Source organism: Phascolarctos cinereus, unplaced genomic scaffold, assembly GCF_003287225.1.
Source record: "Phascolarctos cinereus isolate Bilbo 61053 unplaced genomic scaffold, phaCin_HiC Scaffold_2;HRSCAF=192, whole genome shotgun sequence".
Classification (NCBI taxonomy): domain Eukaryota; kingdom Metazoa; phylum Chordata; class Mammalia; order Diprotodontia; family Phascolarctidae; genus Phascolarctos; species Phascolarctos cinereus.
This window is the reverse complement of record NW_027555625.1, coordinates 277,125,319-277,142,372: the sequence shown is the minus strand read 5'-3', so window position 1 is coordinate 277,142,372 and position 17,054 is coordinate 277,125,319.

Sequence of the window (17,054 nt, the reverse complement as noted above, 5' to 3'; positions counted from 1 at the left end):
TTCCTAAAGAAATGACAAGTTTCCATGCTCTTCTACATCATCTTCTTACCACCATGACAGGATGTGGTAACTGAGGGTTTTGTTTTTCTTTTTTCAGTTTCTTCTATCCTTTGACAAAAGGCTGAAGTTACTTTTCTGAGGAAAGTTGCAATTATGGAGTTTCCTTGGCTTGCCTAATTGAGGGAATTTTTTTCAGAGAAGTGAATTTTAAGATGTATATAGATCATTATTGGATTAATATAGATTATACAAACAACATATATTATATTTATTGGATTCTTTCTAATTTGTGGTGGATGGAAGGGTTAGTGAAATTCAGTGACCTCATCCCAGTTTTGTGCACTGGTTTCCCTTCCTGATCTCCTCTTTGTTCAGAGGAGCAGAATCCAACTGCTCTCTGCTTTATGAATAGCTGGAGGAAGGAGGTGAAGACCAGAGTTAAAGTGGAAGAGTATTAAGATGACTCTTCGCTACAACCACCCCTGGTTGTCCACACTTGTGATCTTGATTGCGTACTGGAGGCACAAGATCACAGATTCATGTTCAGGTATGCTTCTAGGATCTCCTGAGGAGTTCTTAGAAAGAGACTGATCCTCTCCTGCTATTCTTTAGGTTGGACTTAGCAATCACATGTCTTCTTTCCTTCCTTTCAACAAGACATTATGGCCAGCTCTCAGTTATCTGTGCTCATGAAAAGACTGAGATAAAGGAGATTCATTAGGAACCACAAACTCTGTTTTAGGCCTTCTTTTGAATCTCCTTCTTACCCTCTTCCCCAAACCTTTAATTAGAGTTTTCTGAAGTTACATCTGCCTTTCTCTCCTAGGAAGGAAGGATCTCATGAATGGGGAAAAGCCCAAAAGGTTGGCAGCAGGAGAGAGCAGGAGAACCCAGGACCCAGGATAATCTGAAAGCTGAATAAGCAATCCTCAAATATTCCTGAATTGACTGTCTCATTAGCCTAGCTAGAAGGTAAATTGATGAATATGGATGCTGAGTTGTATTGACCCTGATTTGTGGTGAGTTGGGAGCTGAGTTCATGGCTTGACTAGTTATTGTAGGATTGCCTGGGGGAGACAGTCCAGAGAATTTTAAAAAAAATTCTTTCAAAGCTGCAAAATCAGCCTAATTAGATTTAACGGTCCTCCAATCCCTTATTTAGAGTGGAATGTGGGGCCTGGGCCCTGCCTTCCCTTTAGCATGGAGGGAAAAAATGAAAACAAACTTTGGTCTTCCTAAGGCCAAGAGACAAAGCAATAATGTTTGGAAGTATAAACAGTAAATTTCATTGGCCACTGACAATCACAGGACATTTTCCCTATCTCCTTTAAAATGGCACATATTTTAAAGGCTTATTCCAATTTTCTATGGTACTGCTAAGTTTTTTTAAAGCACTTTTCTTACAACAATCCTATGAGGAAAGTGGTATGAGTATTTTAAACTTCACTTTTACAGATAAGGAAATTGAGTCCCAGAGAAGTTAAGTGACCTAAGTTCACACAGTTAAGCGACAGCTATGATACAGTAGAAAGAACATTGGACCTGAAATCCTAGGACATGTATTCGAATCCAAGCTCTGCTACCCACAGATGATCTTGTAACATGTAATCTTGAGTAAGCTACCTTCTCACTCCAGCCTTAGCTTCTCTATATATAATGAGGGGTGTTGGTAGTGAGGAGGATTGGATTAAATGACTTCTAATGTCCCTTCTAGATCTAACATTTCATGATCCTATGGCAGTTCTGACATTTAAATGTAAGTCCTCTAGATCCAAAGCCGACCTTCTCTCTACTACCTGGTATTTCTCTCATGCATGCATTGTATGTTCACTCTTCAAAGCCTTTCCAACTATTCTTGAGGCTATGATCCTCATACATAACTCATTCTGCATTGGGCTGGGCAGGTTTGCTCATTCCTATTCTACAGGTGGAAAAACATGCTTAGCCTGGTGGAAAAACATAGCCTGACACATAGGAGGGGCTTAAGAGATATTGATTGATTGATTGACGTTCAGAATATACGCCCTACTAAAGGTCATATAATGGATTAGAGATAAATTTAGAACCACATTCCAGTGTAGAAAGGAAGCTGCCTTGTACATAGTTTTATATTTTTTAAAAATATCCATAAATCATCTGAAATAGAACTGCCTTTTTTCCCTCTTTATCTGCACGACAATAGTAAATACCTATGTCTCCAGTACATTTCCACCTCTAAAATTCCATAGTTCTATCATTTTGTTTGATTCTCACTCAAAGTGAAAGTAAAACAAGGCCAACGGTAGGCCAAACTGTGATGCTTTGAAATTTGTCTAATGTAACCAGCTTCCTTTCATTCTCACCCCCACACACACACCTCACACTCCTTCTCCCCCACCCCCAACACACACCCTCTAAGATAACCAAAATTCTTTGCTTCTCTCCCCCCACCCCATGGGCCAAACAGGAAACAGATCTGATAAATAGTCATTTGCACTTGTTGATTGATGGACTGGGTCCATTGCACTGAAGTGTTAGTTACATCAGCCCTGCATTTGCATCTTAAGCCTTTTATCTCTAGTTGTGGAATGAAAAGGCTTTTTTTTTCTTTGTTAAAGGAATTTGGGAGCTCAGAAGCAAGAGGTGCCCCTGAAATCAGGCTAGACTTGCTCAAGTGGCCCTGAAGATAATTTCATTTTAATTATGGGAGGGGGGTTGGTGGTATAAAGCACTGGTCCAGGGTCCTCCAGTCTTCAAGAGTGGTTGTCTGAGGAAGCTGAATTCTACATCTCCTGTTTCTTTCTCATCACCTCTGGGATCAGGGAGTTCTCTCTGCCTTGGCAAGATTCTGGTGCTTGTGAGCAGGTGTTCTCTCTCCTGAACTCCTCTCCATTCCCTTTATAGTCCTGAGTTCATCAGGTTTTTTGTTTTTCATATCCCCTAATTTTGACTTAACCTTTCCTCTTCTTCTAAGACTTTCAGATACATATTTTGTTTTCTGCCACCAGAAAAGCAGGTACCTATTAGGAAATTGGTTTTGTACAATTCCACTCCCTCCAATAATGCACTGTGCAACTATCCCAATATAATTTTATTTAGTATTCGACTATTTGCATACTTTAACTTCACCTGTCAAATGGCCTGTAAGGCATCACTATACCCTTTACCTTACATACCTTTACCTTCTACTGAGGCTAATGAAGGTGCTGATGGAAAATTCTGTCATTGGAAGGCTTTGTCTTCATTAATAAGGGCATTGCTGTATAGAGCTATTTCTGTTGGACCGTGTTGTCTTCTTTGATGATTTTGTTATAAAGTATACTGTTGGGATAACTGCACAGTGCATTGCTAGGAAGAAGGGGATTTATGTAAAGCAATTTACAAATAAGTCCCTGAACTATACTGGGAATAACACCGGAGTTCTAGAATGAGCTTAACTATCTCAGCCTTTGCCCAAAGTACTGAAAGGTGATGATAAGATGTTTCACACATAAGCAGAAGATCTACTGGTCATGTAGACATCAAAACCAATGGATAATTTCAGGAGCTGAAAAGTATATTTGTCCAGGGAAGATATAGATGAAAAACTTCAGGTTGGAGCTATTATTGAGTCAAATGGCCCTCCTATCCCATCATCCCTAAATTTATAGAAGTGGAAGTTAGTATGGAAAGGGGGAGGGCAGGAGGAAGGGCATTCTGCCCTTCTAGAGCATCCCTAAGACAGTTATATCCATTTGCCTGTAACTACTCCAGAATGCCTGTGGATTCATTTAGTCTCTAGTAGATGCCCCCTCCTAGTTTCCCTGTCACTGTCCTGGACTGGGCCTGGCTGTCACCCTAATCTCTCTCTTCTCGCCTCTCATCTTGCTGACATTCTCACTTCTGAAGTACTCCTCCCCACCCCCTTCCCACCCTTAACATATGGAAGGAGTATTTTGTGATGTCTTTTTTTGATCTTTTCTCTCTGTACCTTGCTTGGTGATCTTCCTCTCACATGCCTGTCATTTGCAAGACAATTTTCTTCTCATTAATTTCATCAGTAGCTCAATACAGTAGTAAAGGGGGAAAAAAGTCTTTATCCTCTTGCCCCTTTCTCTCAACTAATAATTTTATGTAGGTATTCATATTCTTGATTTTGCAGCAGCAAGTGCTAATTAGGGAAGGTTAATCAATTCAAGAAGGCTGCAGTGCTTAGGTGTACCTATAAAATCCCTGTCTCTTGCCGAGCAACCTTTTCCTTGAAATCTGTTTATCCGATGGCTAGAAGCCGTAGAGCTCTTAATAATGTCCTGAGGTTAATCTGAAACAAAGATTCTGTTCTCTACTTCAGCAGTCAGTTAACAAGCAATTAATAAACACCTGCTTTGTACCAGGCACTGTGCTAAGTGGTAGAGATACAAAGAAACACAAAAGACAATCCCTGCTTTCAAAGAACTCACAGTCTAACTGGAAAGATAGCACGCAAACACCTCTGTACAAATAACATACACACAGCATAAATTTGAGGTAATCAACTGAGGGATGGCACTAAGGAGGACTGGAAAGGCTTATAGTAGAAGGTGGGTTTTCAGCTGAGATTTGAAGGAAGCCAGAGATGCCAGGAGGCGAAGATGAGGAGAGACAAAATTCCAGCCATAGAGGACGGATAGTGAAAACACCTAGAATTAGGAGTTGGAGAATCATGGGGAGGACCAGCAAAGAGACGCTAGTGTCACTAGATTTCAAAATATGTGAGGATGAGGTGTAAGAAGGCTGGAAAGGTAGGAAAGGGCTATGTATGAAAAGTATATATGAAGGGCTTTGAATGCCAAACAGGAATTTATTTTTGATCCTGGAGGTAATAGGGAGCCATTAGAGTTTTTTGAATGGGGGAGGGGGTGATATGGTCAGACCTGAGCATTAAGATTTAAGTGGGGAAAGACTTGAGACATGGACACTAACCAGCAGGCTATTGCAATAGGTCAGGTATGAGGTAATAAGGGTCTGCACCAAGATGGTGGCAGTCTCAGGAAAAAAAAAAGGTCTATATACAAGTGATATTACAAAGGTAAAATTATCAGAACTTGGCAAAAAGTTGGATGGCAATAGTCAACAAGCATTAATTAAGTACCCATTATGTGCCAGGCACCGTGCTAAGTGCTAGGGATACAAAGGCAAAAGATAATCCCTATCCTCAAGGAGTTTACAGTCTAACAGAGGAGACAACATGTAAATAACTACGTACAAACTACAGACAGACAGACAGACAGACAGAGATGTATGTGCATATATCACAAATCCACAGAGAGAAGGTACTAACATTAGAGTGAGGAGTTGAAGATAGAACATAGGTTTCAAGCCTGGGTGACTGGGAAGATGAGTGGTAACCTGGAGAATGGTAGGAAAATTTGGAGGAGGGAAGGGCTTTGGAGACAAGATGATGAGTTCAGTTTTAGACATGTTGAGTTAAAGATGTCTATGGAATATTTAATTCAAGATATTCAACAGACAACTAGAAATAGAAGTTACACAGTGCTATTCAGTATTCACTTCTCCTGTGGCACTAGACATCAGTTACTGTGCCTTCCCTGCCTTTTCCAATTGCCTTCCATCACATCTCAGTCATGCTAAGTTTTGTTTAGATAAAGTTTTCTGAAAATCTCTCTATGCTTTTCCATCATGTTTCAATGGCACTCCTCTTCCTGGACCCACACCTGCTTGTCTATGGTGATTTTCTGTTTTGTGATGCACATAGTAGGTGCTCAAGATCTATTTGTTGAATTGAATTTGAGTTGAAATAATTGGGTACCTTTATTGTTTCCCTGCCATTCCCTTTCAAATATTTCCATTTGGAAGTCTTTACTATAATAACTAGGATATGAGCATAGCAGCTGGAAATTTCCCAAATAAGAAAGCTTCAGACCATAATTTTTCCTTACAAAAACTTCTTTTTGTCAAATTATATATAAGTATTTTCAGCAGGACCTCCTATGTAGCAAGAATCCATTTTTCCATCATCAGCCTCAAGAAAAAAAATTTATAGCCATTTGTATAGACTTTTTGTCTGTCATCCTTACTTTTTGTATGCTTTTGTGTCTCTCTATCTGTGTTGTGTGCCCATGGGCCAGTGGGATTTTGACAGTTTTTTCACTGTTCTCTGTGTGTGTGTGTGTGTGTGTGTGTGTGTGTGTGTGTGTAGATAGCCATCTAAGCTTGTGGATATTTGCTGAATTGCACATTTCCCAGAATTTGGTCTTCATGATATTTGCCCTGAGATAGACTGTAAACTCACTGAGGGTATACACAGTTTCGTTTTTTCCTTCTCTTCCCGGCACCCAGAACAGTTTGTAGCATGTAGCAAATATTTAATAAATGCTTGCTGATTGAAGGATTGATTGAAGACGTGATGTACTTTATCAGGGCATCGAGGAATGCTGACAGCTCCCAGGTTATCATGAACAAAAGCAATGTAGGCTTTGTGCTTGAATTAGTTACCTTACAAATTGAACTCAGGTAGAATTGACCACCATAAAGTAGAATCAGAAGTTTCAGAGCTGGAAAGGTTCTTTGAGATTACCTAGCCCAACATTCTCATTTCACAGATGATGAAACTGATGCCCAGAGAGGGTAAGGGACTTGTCTACTGCCTCACAGGAAATAAATAAAAGAGCTGAAACCCAGGGCTTTTCACTCTATGGCTTTTTTTTACCACTTTATAATGTATTTCATTTCAAAGGGCTGGGGACAGGGGTGGGAGGTAGATAAATATTCCTCTTCTACCAATTACAACACCAAGGAACTGTATGGCTCACCCAATAGCAAGATTCTTGTCCCACCTTTTACTCTTACCAAGAGTCCTCCTGTAAGAATGAGGAAGATTTTCTTTAAAATACAACTAGCAATAGACTTTGGTGGTTTCCCAATTTGGTTTTTCACAATGCAATCAATTACATAAAGGTTACTCTGAGTGAAATAATGTGTGTTTTCCCTTTCCAAAAGCAGGGTGTCTGAGACAGAAGGAGTTTGAGCTGAGTATACTTTGTAATAATAACAGCTGGCTCTCCTAGGATGCCCCAGGGATCTGTCCTTGGCTGAGTGCTGGTTAATATTTTTGTCAATGACTTGGATGAAGAGATAGAATACAGCATATCATTTTGTAAACATAAAACTGGCTGGGATAGTTTACATGTGGCACGCCAGGCCAGGACTGAGTGGGATTGAGACCACCTACCCAAATAAAAATTCAGAGGTTTCTCTCAGTAAAAACAGAAGTTTTATTCCAGCAAGTCTCACGAGAGAATTGGGCATCACCTACCCAGGGTGGACTATACAGGCAGCAAACAAGCAGTTATATACCCTTAGACAAACAACTCTAAGACTGCCCTCCCATTTGTTTACCTCAATCTCTTTATCCTCATTGGTTGAAGTAAGAGACCTTACATTCTACCCAGAAACTAAGAGATACATTTCACCCAAAACGAGCTTGGGAGCTAGAAGAGTGCCTTATTTGGCAAAGACAAGGCTGGGGTGGTGGTTACAAAACAAGAGAGGGGATGGGCAACAGGTGTATGACCTGATCACATGATTTACAGGAAAAACAAAACTTGGGCCCTACTGATACTAAAGCTCCTAACTAAATTTTTGGGAGTATAGCTTCCATTTCACATGGGAAACTTTCACTTGTCCCACACAGTATCTACAAAGAGCCTGACAAAGATGGGCTAAATTTAATAAATGAATTAGTGACAAGTGTAAAGTTCCATACTTGGGGAAAAACAATAAACTTTACAACTATAGGGGAGGTGTGACCAGACCACAGTTCTTATGAAAAATGTTGTCCAGTCATTTTTCAGTTGTGTCTGACTCTTCGAAACCCTATTTGGGGTTTTCTTGGCAAAGATACTGGAGTGATTTGCCATTTTCTTCTCCAGCTCATTTGACAGATGAGGAAACTGAGGCAAACATGGTTAAATGACTTGCCCAGAGTCATACAAATATTAAGTGTCTGAGGCCAGATTTGAACTCATGGAGATAAGTCTTCCTGACTCCCAATCCAGTGCTCTATCCACTATGCCATCTAGCTGCCCTCTTATAAAAATACCTGAGGGATTTAGTGGATTAAAGGCTCAATATGAATCAACAATATGATGTTGCAACCCAAAATGCTAAGCCCATCTTAGGCTATATTAATAGTAAGCATTATACGAAGAGCAAAGGCAGGTAATAGTCCCACTGTCCTCTGCCTTGTTCAGACCAGATCTGTTCAATGGTGGGAGCCACATTTTAGGAAAGATGTTGATCAACTGAGGCAGAATCAGAAGAAGGCAACCAGAAAGGTGAGAAGATAGAAACCCACACTATAAGAAGCTTGACTGAAGGAACTAGGAATATTTAGCCTGGAGAAGAAAAGACTCAGGACTGGGAAAAGCAGGTATGATATTTATTTTTAAATACTTGGAAGGGCTATCTTATCATCATCTTATCTTACTATACTTCTTTTATTTAAACTCATTCTGTTTGGCCCCAGAGAGCAGAACTAGGAGCAATGGATAGGAATTGTAGAGAAGCAAATTTTGGTTTTATATAAGGAATAATTAGAAGCATTCAAAGGTATAATGGGCTAATTTGGGATAGAATACGCCTCTTATCACTGGAGATCTTCAAACACAGGCTGGAGTCTGTTCAAGTATAATTAGGTCTAGATGACTCCTGAGGTCCTAGGAGAGAGCCTGAGGACTTTTTCTGTAACACCCCTGGGAGACAGGGAGTGTGTGTATTATTATTCCCATTTTATGGAGGAAGAATTTGTCCAAGGTTATGGAGCGAACAAGTGTCAAAGAGGGGATTAGAACCCAGATCCTTCCACTCTTTCAATTACTGACACAGGAGAAGGGAAAGGCATTTCTTTTGGAGGAGAAAGCCAAATAGATGAGATGATTTTTCTTAGAGGTGCTTGAGACTCACTATGTCATAGAGCTGGACTATTTCTCTCCCATCTCCCTTCATTCCCTTTCTCCTCAGTGCCTCAGTTCCCTGTTATTGGACAGTGATATCTTTTGCAGCTGTTTGTGTGCTGTGGACTATTGTGTAAATGGTAGAAGTAAATAATAGAAGCCTTTTGCTGAGAAATTACTGTTTTCAATTGGATCACAATACTACATTTTGGTCATGGAATAATAACAATAATAACAACAATGATAATGGTAATATCTAACATTTATATGCTAGGCACTATGCTAAATGCTTACAATTATCTCATTTGATTTTCTCAACAACCCTGGCAGGTAGTTACTATTATTATCCCCATTTTACAGACAAGAAAATGGAGGCAAATGGAGGTTAAATCATTTACCAAGAGTCACACAGCTAATAGGTGTCTGAGGTGAATTTGAATTCGGGTCTTCCTTGCTCTATCCACTGTATCACTTTGTTGCTCCTAGACCAAAGGGCCCATAGGAGTTAGGAGAAAAGGCCTGGGGACCAATGTTTTGGCATTTGCAGACTCTACCAGTATGGAAACCACAAAAGAATGACTTGGCGGGAATGGTCAGAATATATAAAAGGATTGGCTATTTCCATCCCCACTGATTAATCTCATAGGAGCTCTAAACTTCCTTATTAATGGGTATGGTGTAGGTGGGACTGGAGTATTCAACCTTGTGCAGTATGTGCAAAGGAAATACCCTACCACAATTGAGTTCCACTTAGTAAAGGCTAAGTAATTACTGTATTTAAATTCTTGAGACCTACTATGACAGAATGGACAGTGAATAGACTGGTTTTGGAGTCAGGAAGACCTGACTTTAAGCCCTGCTGGCAACTTTCTAAGCCAGGGATTCTTAAGCTGTTGTCCACGGACTTGCAAGGGGTCCATGGATAGATTTCAGGGAGGTGTGAGAATTTGCAAATTTTACTATTTTGATAACTGAATTGTGGTAGAATTTGTTTCCTTTATAATCTTACATATTTTATTTTATGCATTTAAAAACATTAGTCTGAGAAAGAGTCCCAATTCTTCATGAGACTGGGGGGAGGGTGGTGGTCTATGATGCCAGAACTTCAGCTCCAGTCTCCAAGTTACAGACCTTTCCTCTGTATCAGTGGAGAGAACTTCTACACCTGTAGTTCTCTAAACTGATTAAAACACAGATCCAGACCAAAATAAACAAACAAATAAATAAAGTCCACATTCTCAGTGAGGTGATCACAGAATGTGAGCACCAGGAGAGAACTTCAAACAGAATTGTTAAAGCTTAAAGGCACCTTTGGGATACAATGTCAGAACAGGAAAGGACCTTGGAATAGACTGTCAGAGCTAGAATGGGCATTAGAAAGAATTTCAGTCTAACTACCTCACTTTACAGAAAAGGAAACTGAGGTTCTACAAGATGAGGTTATTTTCCCAGGGCCACACAGCCAATCTGGGCAGAGCCCAGGTCTTCCAACTGCAACGCCGTTGCATTTTTCAATACAATATGCTTTACCCCCTTTCCAGCTTGTAATAAGATATAAAAATCACCCCCCCCATTAAAATTCAAAGATTTTAAAAGGTAAAAAAAATTATCTTAAAAAAAATGTTATGGGCTGAGTTCCAAAGCAGCAGCTGAAATGCACCTGGGCTCTCCTTAAGAAAACAGGCCTCCTGGTTCAGCTGTCAGGTGGGGCTGGGGACGGGGAGGAGGGTAGAGAGAAGGAAAATCCCTAAATTCCAATGAGAGTGTTATGCAGATCTCTTAATAAAACTTTGGCCTTCTTAAAAGATATATGAACAAAAGGAAACTGCAACCATGAAGTGGGTCATATTTGCAACATGGCTACTCCATAACCAGTATAAAAAAGTTCATTCCAGAACATATTTAATTAAGACAGTACCCACCCTAGCCCCACAATCCTATTTGTCATCCCACCAAACCAAGCCTTTGCTGTCTACTTGTTTCTCATAAGCCAATGAAAGAAACCATTCTCTAACCCCATACTTATGGTATTCTATAATACTATAGAATACTACACAAGGAATACACTTATAATAATAATATAATATGTAAGTAATATACTTGTGGTATATTATGACTGTTCTACAAAATGGCTAAATACAAATAGTGGTAATAATAATAGCTAGCATTTACATAGCATCTCTTATGTTTCAGGCACTATGTTAAGCAATTTTCAAGTATAACCTCATTTGATCCTCACAACAATGCTGGGAGATAAGAAAGTGAGGCAAATAGAGGTTAAATGAGTTCTTGTTTTTCTTTTTGTTTTGCTAGGCAAGGGGGTTAAATGACTTGCCCAGGGTCACACAGCTAGTAAGTGTCAAGTGTCTGACACTGGATTTGAACTCAGGTCCTCAAGACTCCAGGGCTGGTGCAGTACCCACTGCACCACCTAGCTGCCCCAAAATAGATGTTAAATGACTTGTCCAAGATCACATAGCTAGTCAGTGTCTAAGGCTACATTTGAATTTAGGACTTCTTGACTCCAGAGCCATTGTTCTATCTGTTATGCCTAGGTAGGCAATTAACTCTGAACGGGAATCCAGTAGGGTAAGGGAAGTGCAGAGATTACTGGATCTTTCAGATGTTGGTACTAACTTTGGACAAAATAATGACTGTGTTTACCATTATCTTGGGCATCCTTCACTTACACTTTAGTTAATGTGAGGCAGCATGAAAAAAGCACTGGAGTTAGGAGGCCTCGATTCAAATCCTGGCTCCCTTATCTACTAGCTGTTTGCCCATGAGCAAATTGATGAATTCATCAGAGCCTCCGTTTCCTCATTTGTAAAATGGGGATAATATTCGTACCACTTATTTCACAAGCTCGTTGTGAGGAAAGTACTTTATGAACATTAAAGCATTACAAAAATCATCCCTCCCACTAGGTACCCACTAGTGGGTTCTCATGTTTCCCTGGATCCTCCTGAGAGACAACATGGTAAGGTGGAAAGAGTGCTCAACTTGGGAGTCACAGTACCAGAATTTAAATCTTTGTTCTGCTTCTTAGTATCTGTGTGAGTCTGGACAAATAACTTAATATCTCCCAGACTTAGTTTCTTCATCTGTTAAAAAACAAGGTAATTGGACTAGATGACTCACAGGGTCTCTTTCGGTTCTAGCACTCAGAAGCCACCTGGAGAAGGGATACTTATCACAATTGAATGATCTGTACTGATAGAATGTCAAATAGCAGAACACTTGGAATGAGAAGAGTGTTCCTCAAAATGTTTCCCATGGAAAGCTGCCTGCTTCATCTCAGCATACGGTTGCTCTATAATACTTTTTGAGAGATTGGCCTCTCTCATGATCCAGGTGGCCGTAGGCATGAGGCAGGGATGCCTTTTCCCCCATCCATAAGATGGTCATATCTTTCTCATTACCTACTGAAGAAAGTCCCAGGAATAAAAACTTTGTTTGTTGTTTTCAGCTATTTTGGTCTCGTCCAACTTTTCTTCACCCCATTTGGGGTTTTCCTGGCAAAGATGCTGGAGTGGTTTGACATTTCCTAGCTCATCTTAGAGATGAGGCAACTGAAGAAAACAGGGTTAAGTGACTTGCCTAGAGTCATACAGCTAGTAAATGTCTGAGGATGGATTTGAACTCAGGTCTTCTTGACTCCAAGCCTGGTGCTCTATTTATTCACTGAACTACCTAGCTGCCAAAAATAACCTAGAAGAGGGCAAATGTTTATCAGCTTTGTTCTCTCAACATGGAATTATCAGCTCATGGGAGCTGACAACTGTAGGATACAGTTCAAAGATTGATCGAAAGGTTAGAGATAGAAGGGACCATAGAGATTATTTAATCCAGGAATTCTTAACTTGTTTTGTATCTTGAACTCCTTTAGCAATCTAGTGGAGCAATCTGGTGGTACGGATGAACCCATTCTTATATATTTTAAATGCCTGAAATAAAGACATTCACAAAAAACAATCTAATTAAATTAAAACACAGTTGTTATTGTTTTTTAAGTTTGTAGCCTCTGGTTAAGAACCTCTAACATAGTCAAACCCCATTTGGCAGATGAGAAAACCAAAGCCCAGAGAAGAAGTGAGGTAATAGAACCAAAGTCTTCTGATTTCCCAGACAGGGCACCTTCTACACTCTGCTACTGATCATCTTTCTGTTTTGCTATCCTCTGAGCTTGCAAGCCCAAAGGGTGGGGTATAAGAGGTGGCAGCTAGGTGGTACAGGAGGTAGAGTTCTGGACTTGGAATCAGGAAGACCTGAGTTTGAATCCTCCCTTAAACACTTAACTAACTGTGTAACCCTGTGAAAAGTCATTTAAATCGTTTAACCTCACCTGCCTGTAAAATAAGGATAATAATAGCACCTACCTCACGGGGTTGTTGTAAGGATCACATGATTTGACACATATAAAGCACTTTGTAAACCTTAAAGTACCATATACATGCTGGTTATTATTATTATTGAACAAAGAAGGAGACAAGAGTGGCTTTGTGACTTAGCCTTCGTGGTCTTTCCTAGGCAAAAATGAATAACTTTGGATGTGGACATTAAAAAGAGCATGTCCCATGCCCTTTGCAACACCAAGAATTTCAGCTAATTCAGGCCTCCAAATGGGTAGGAAAGTAAGAAGTGTAACACCCTTCCCTAAGGCCTCACTAAACTAGCTCTAGTTCAGCTAACAGGCCTTCCTTCAACCATAAGTCTCTCTGAATCTCATTGTGCGTGGGCAGCCCTCACCATCTTTTTATACAGATCAGTTGCTAACTCTATTCCTTTTCTCTATCTCATTTATTCTCTTAGGCACATTGTGAGGAACTCAGGTTAGAATCTGCCTGGACCTAAAGAAAGCTGTCCATACTGAAAGGAGGGAAAGGGAGTAGAAACTTTAAAAGAATCATCTAACCAGAAGGGGACCCTGAACTCCTCAGGGGGGAAAAAAACTTCCTGTCCTGTTTGTTCAAGGGTTCAGGCTCTGAGTAATTCACCCCAGATCCTTGAAGGAAGGAAGAAGAAAAAGAGAAACATGGAAACAGACAGGGTGGGCACTCTCCAGAGAAACAGAAACTTGAGCAACTGTGCAAAAAGACAATCAGGTTTGTCAACTTTCCACCCCCAGAGCTTAATTCTCCAACATCTGGCTTCAGACACACTTCCTCAACATCAGGGTATGAATTCAAGTGGGGTAAGAGGTAAGAAATCCATGGGCTTGGTTCACACACAGCCTCTAGATTCTGTAGCACAATGATAAATAATGTACAAAGCTGAGAAAGTACAGCTCTGTTTATTCTGGGCCTCTTGCTTCTGAGATGTGAGGTAAAGAGAGCAAAACACTTATCCTGCTAAATTTGTGGAGCTGACAACTCCCCTGGCATGGCAGGAACCAGAGACAGCTGGGCCAATCAGTTAGCCAAACATTCTCCTGCCTGCCAGTTATCGGCAGCTTCGCCTGCCCAGGCTGGTCCTGAGGGCCCTGGCACAGGGGAGACGTCATATACCCACACACCGAGTGCGCGCACACACACAACCACACACACACACACACACACACACACACACACACTTGTGGGCGTGTCTTTCTCTTGTTTTCTCCCCCCTCTCTTGGCCTTCAAAGTCTCGTTTTAAAACCTATGTTGATATATGCATCTAAATATATATCAACATTTTTTTTCAATTTAAAAGAATGCTGAAATCACCCCTGGAAACTTCTCCCTCCTCTCCTTTCCTTCCCCGCCCCCAGTGATTGCTGGAGAAATAGAGGAACGAAAGGAAAAGGAGTGGGGGTAGGGGAAAAACACAGTAGGCAAGGGAAGCTTTGCTTTGTCAAGGAGAAAAAATAAAGAGAAATCAGTCTGGCTTCAAAGGGCGCATTTCCATAATTGCCCTGTAACTTTGGCAAAATAAATCTGAAGGGCCGAGAAAAGCGCAATCTCTCAGATGAGTGCACTACAAAGGCCCTAGAGGGCTCCAGTCCCACTTGTTAGTGGCCTAATGCAGTGAGAGAATTCAGTCCCCTCCGCTGCTGGACAAAAGCCATGAAATCATCCGGCTTCCCATTCTGACTGGCTGGGGCTAGAGAATAAGACCTTACCCAGGCTTTGTCTTCCTCCTCCACCCTGACAAGTGTGACTCCTCCCTCCTCTCTTCTCCTCCACCCCACCCCCACCCAGTTGGGTAAACAAACAAATAAACAAATCAAGAAAAGTTCCCTTGGGTAGGAAACCAAACCACCCAAGAATTCTTCTTTCAGCAAATCTTGGGAGCTTGTTTTCAACATTACAAAAACACCAGGGGAAGAAATAGGCCACTACAAACTCCTGGCTTTGTTCTTCTCATCCAGGTACCACCATCTTGGACCTCTCATTATTACGGCATTCACATTGAGTCTGGCCCTGCTTCCAGACACTGACTACGGAAGGGTCTGAACAGTTTCTGTTCTTGCTATCGAATTCATGGCAAGGTGAGTTTAAATTTGCCTTTCTGTCCTAGTAGGACATCATTCTGTTCCATCTCACTCGATCCTACAGGGCCAAGAGACTTAAAAGCACAAAACACAACCATACCAATACCTCTTCAATAAAGCTTCTGCGCCAACTTGGTGTGTTTGTTTGCTTGTTTGTTTGTTTTGTTTTTCCTGGGATAGAATGCTAGATCTTGGATCAGCACCTGTCTCAGATTGTCTTCACTTGGCTTTCCCTTCTTATACTTCATCCTCTGTTCCTCTCTGTTTCCTCCTTCCCACTCACTCCTGCCTTCCTCCCTCCCCTCTTCACCCCTCCCCAATAAGAGTAGCTTTTGTTCAGTTCCTCAGTTGGGACAATTGGAATAGTCTTATAAAGGCCAGAGCCTTTCTCACAGAGTAAAGCGGCAGCATCAAAGCTAGGCCTGCCGTACAATAGAGATGACTTTTTTTTTTCAAAACCAGACCAGGCTGATGCAGCTCCAGCCGGTGCATTCTGTCCACTAAAATGACAACCGCTAAAGGGTTGTGTTTATAGCATACTACATTTTATGAAGTTCATCTCTCCCCTTTTTCACTTTCAATCCTACATTTGAAAATCTTCTATAACTCCTTTGATAGTTTCTCCTGGCCGACTGCTGACGGCTCCATTTCCCATCTGGAAGCAAAGGATTTGGGGGTACAAGAGTAGAGAGGGAGTAGTCCAACTGGGCTGCATTTATTTAGTCTCCAAGCCCCACTGAGACTGCTTCTGTACTACAAAAATGTCCTATTTTGTTCACTGTTTGATTTCTTGTTTTCCCAAAGTACTCAGGTTAACTGAAGCATCCAGGGTATAATTTGGTTTCATTTCTGTGCTAATCAAAGGAACAGAAAGTCAGAGTTGGAAGGGACCTTACGGATCATCTAATTCAATCCTCTTATTTTACAGGGGAGAAAACATCGACCTAGAGTTACTTGTGTAAGGTCATGTTGGAGTTTGGATATGGGCCATGTCTACACATTTCCAAGGATACAGATTTTTAAACATATGTGTTTTTACTAGGCAGTATGGTAGAGCAGAAAGGATGCCAGATTCATTCATTATGGCCTGTTTTTGAATCCTAGGTCCAGCATTTACTAGTTGTATGATCTGGGGTCAGTCGAAACCACTCTGTGCTTCTGTTTTCCTCACCTGTGAAATGGAGATAATAAAAGAAGCACTACTTACCTCGCAGGGTTTGTGTGAGGAAAACACCTTGCAAACCTGAAGGCATGATAAAGGATTATAATGTAAATAATAACTCATTATCTCTATGTAAATCTACTTTGTTTTACAATTTTCATTAGGATGTTTGGCATTTTATAGCTAGAGTTCTCTCTCTGGGCTAGGGAGTGAATTTCCAGATAAATGAAGTTCCAAACTGAATTCCTGATAGAACCTCCAAACATTTAAAATACCAGTTGTAGGTTAGAGCAGGGGAACAGTACTCACTCAATGGGTCCCTCTGATTTTTCCAGAATACTAACCAGTCTAAGATGAATGGTTCCTTATGATCCTCCTGGGGTAGCTGTTCTGATGAAAGCTGACTGGATGGATCATGATGGAGAAAGAACTCAAGAAGGGGACACTCTATCCTATTATTCCCTCTCCCTTCCTCCCCTTTTATTGGGCCATGGGGCTAAGGGGCCAT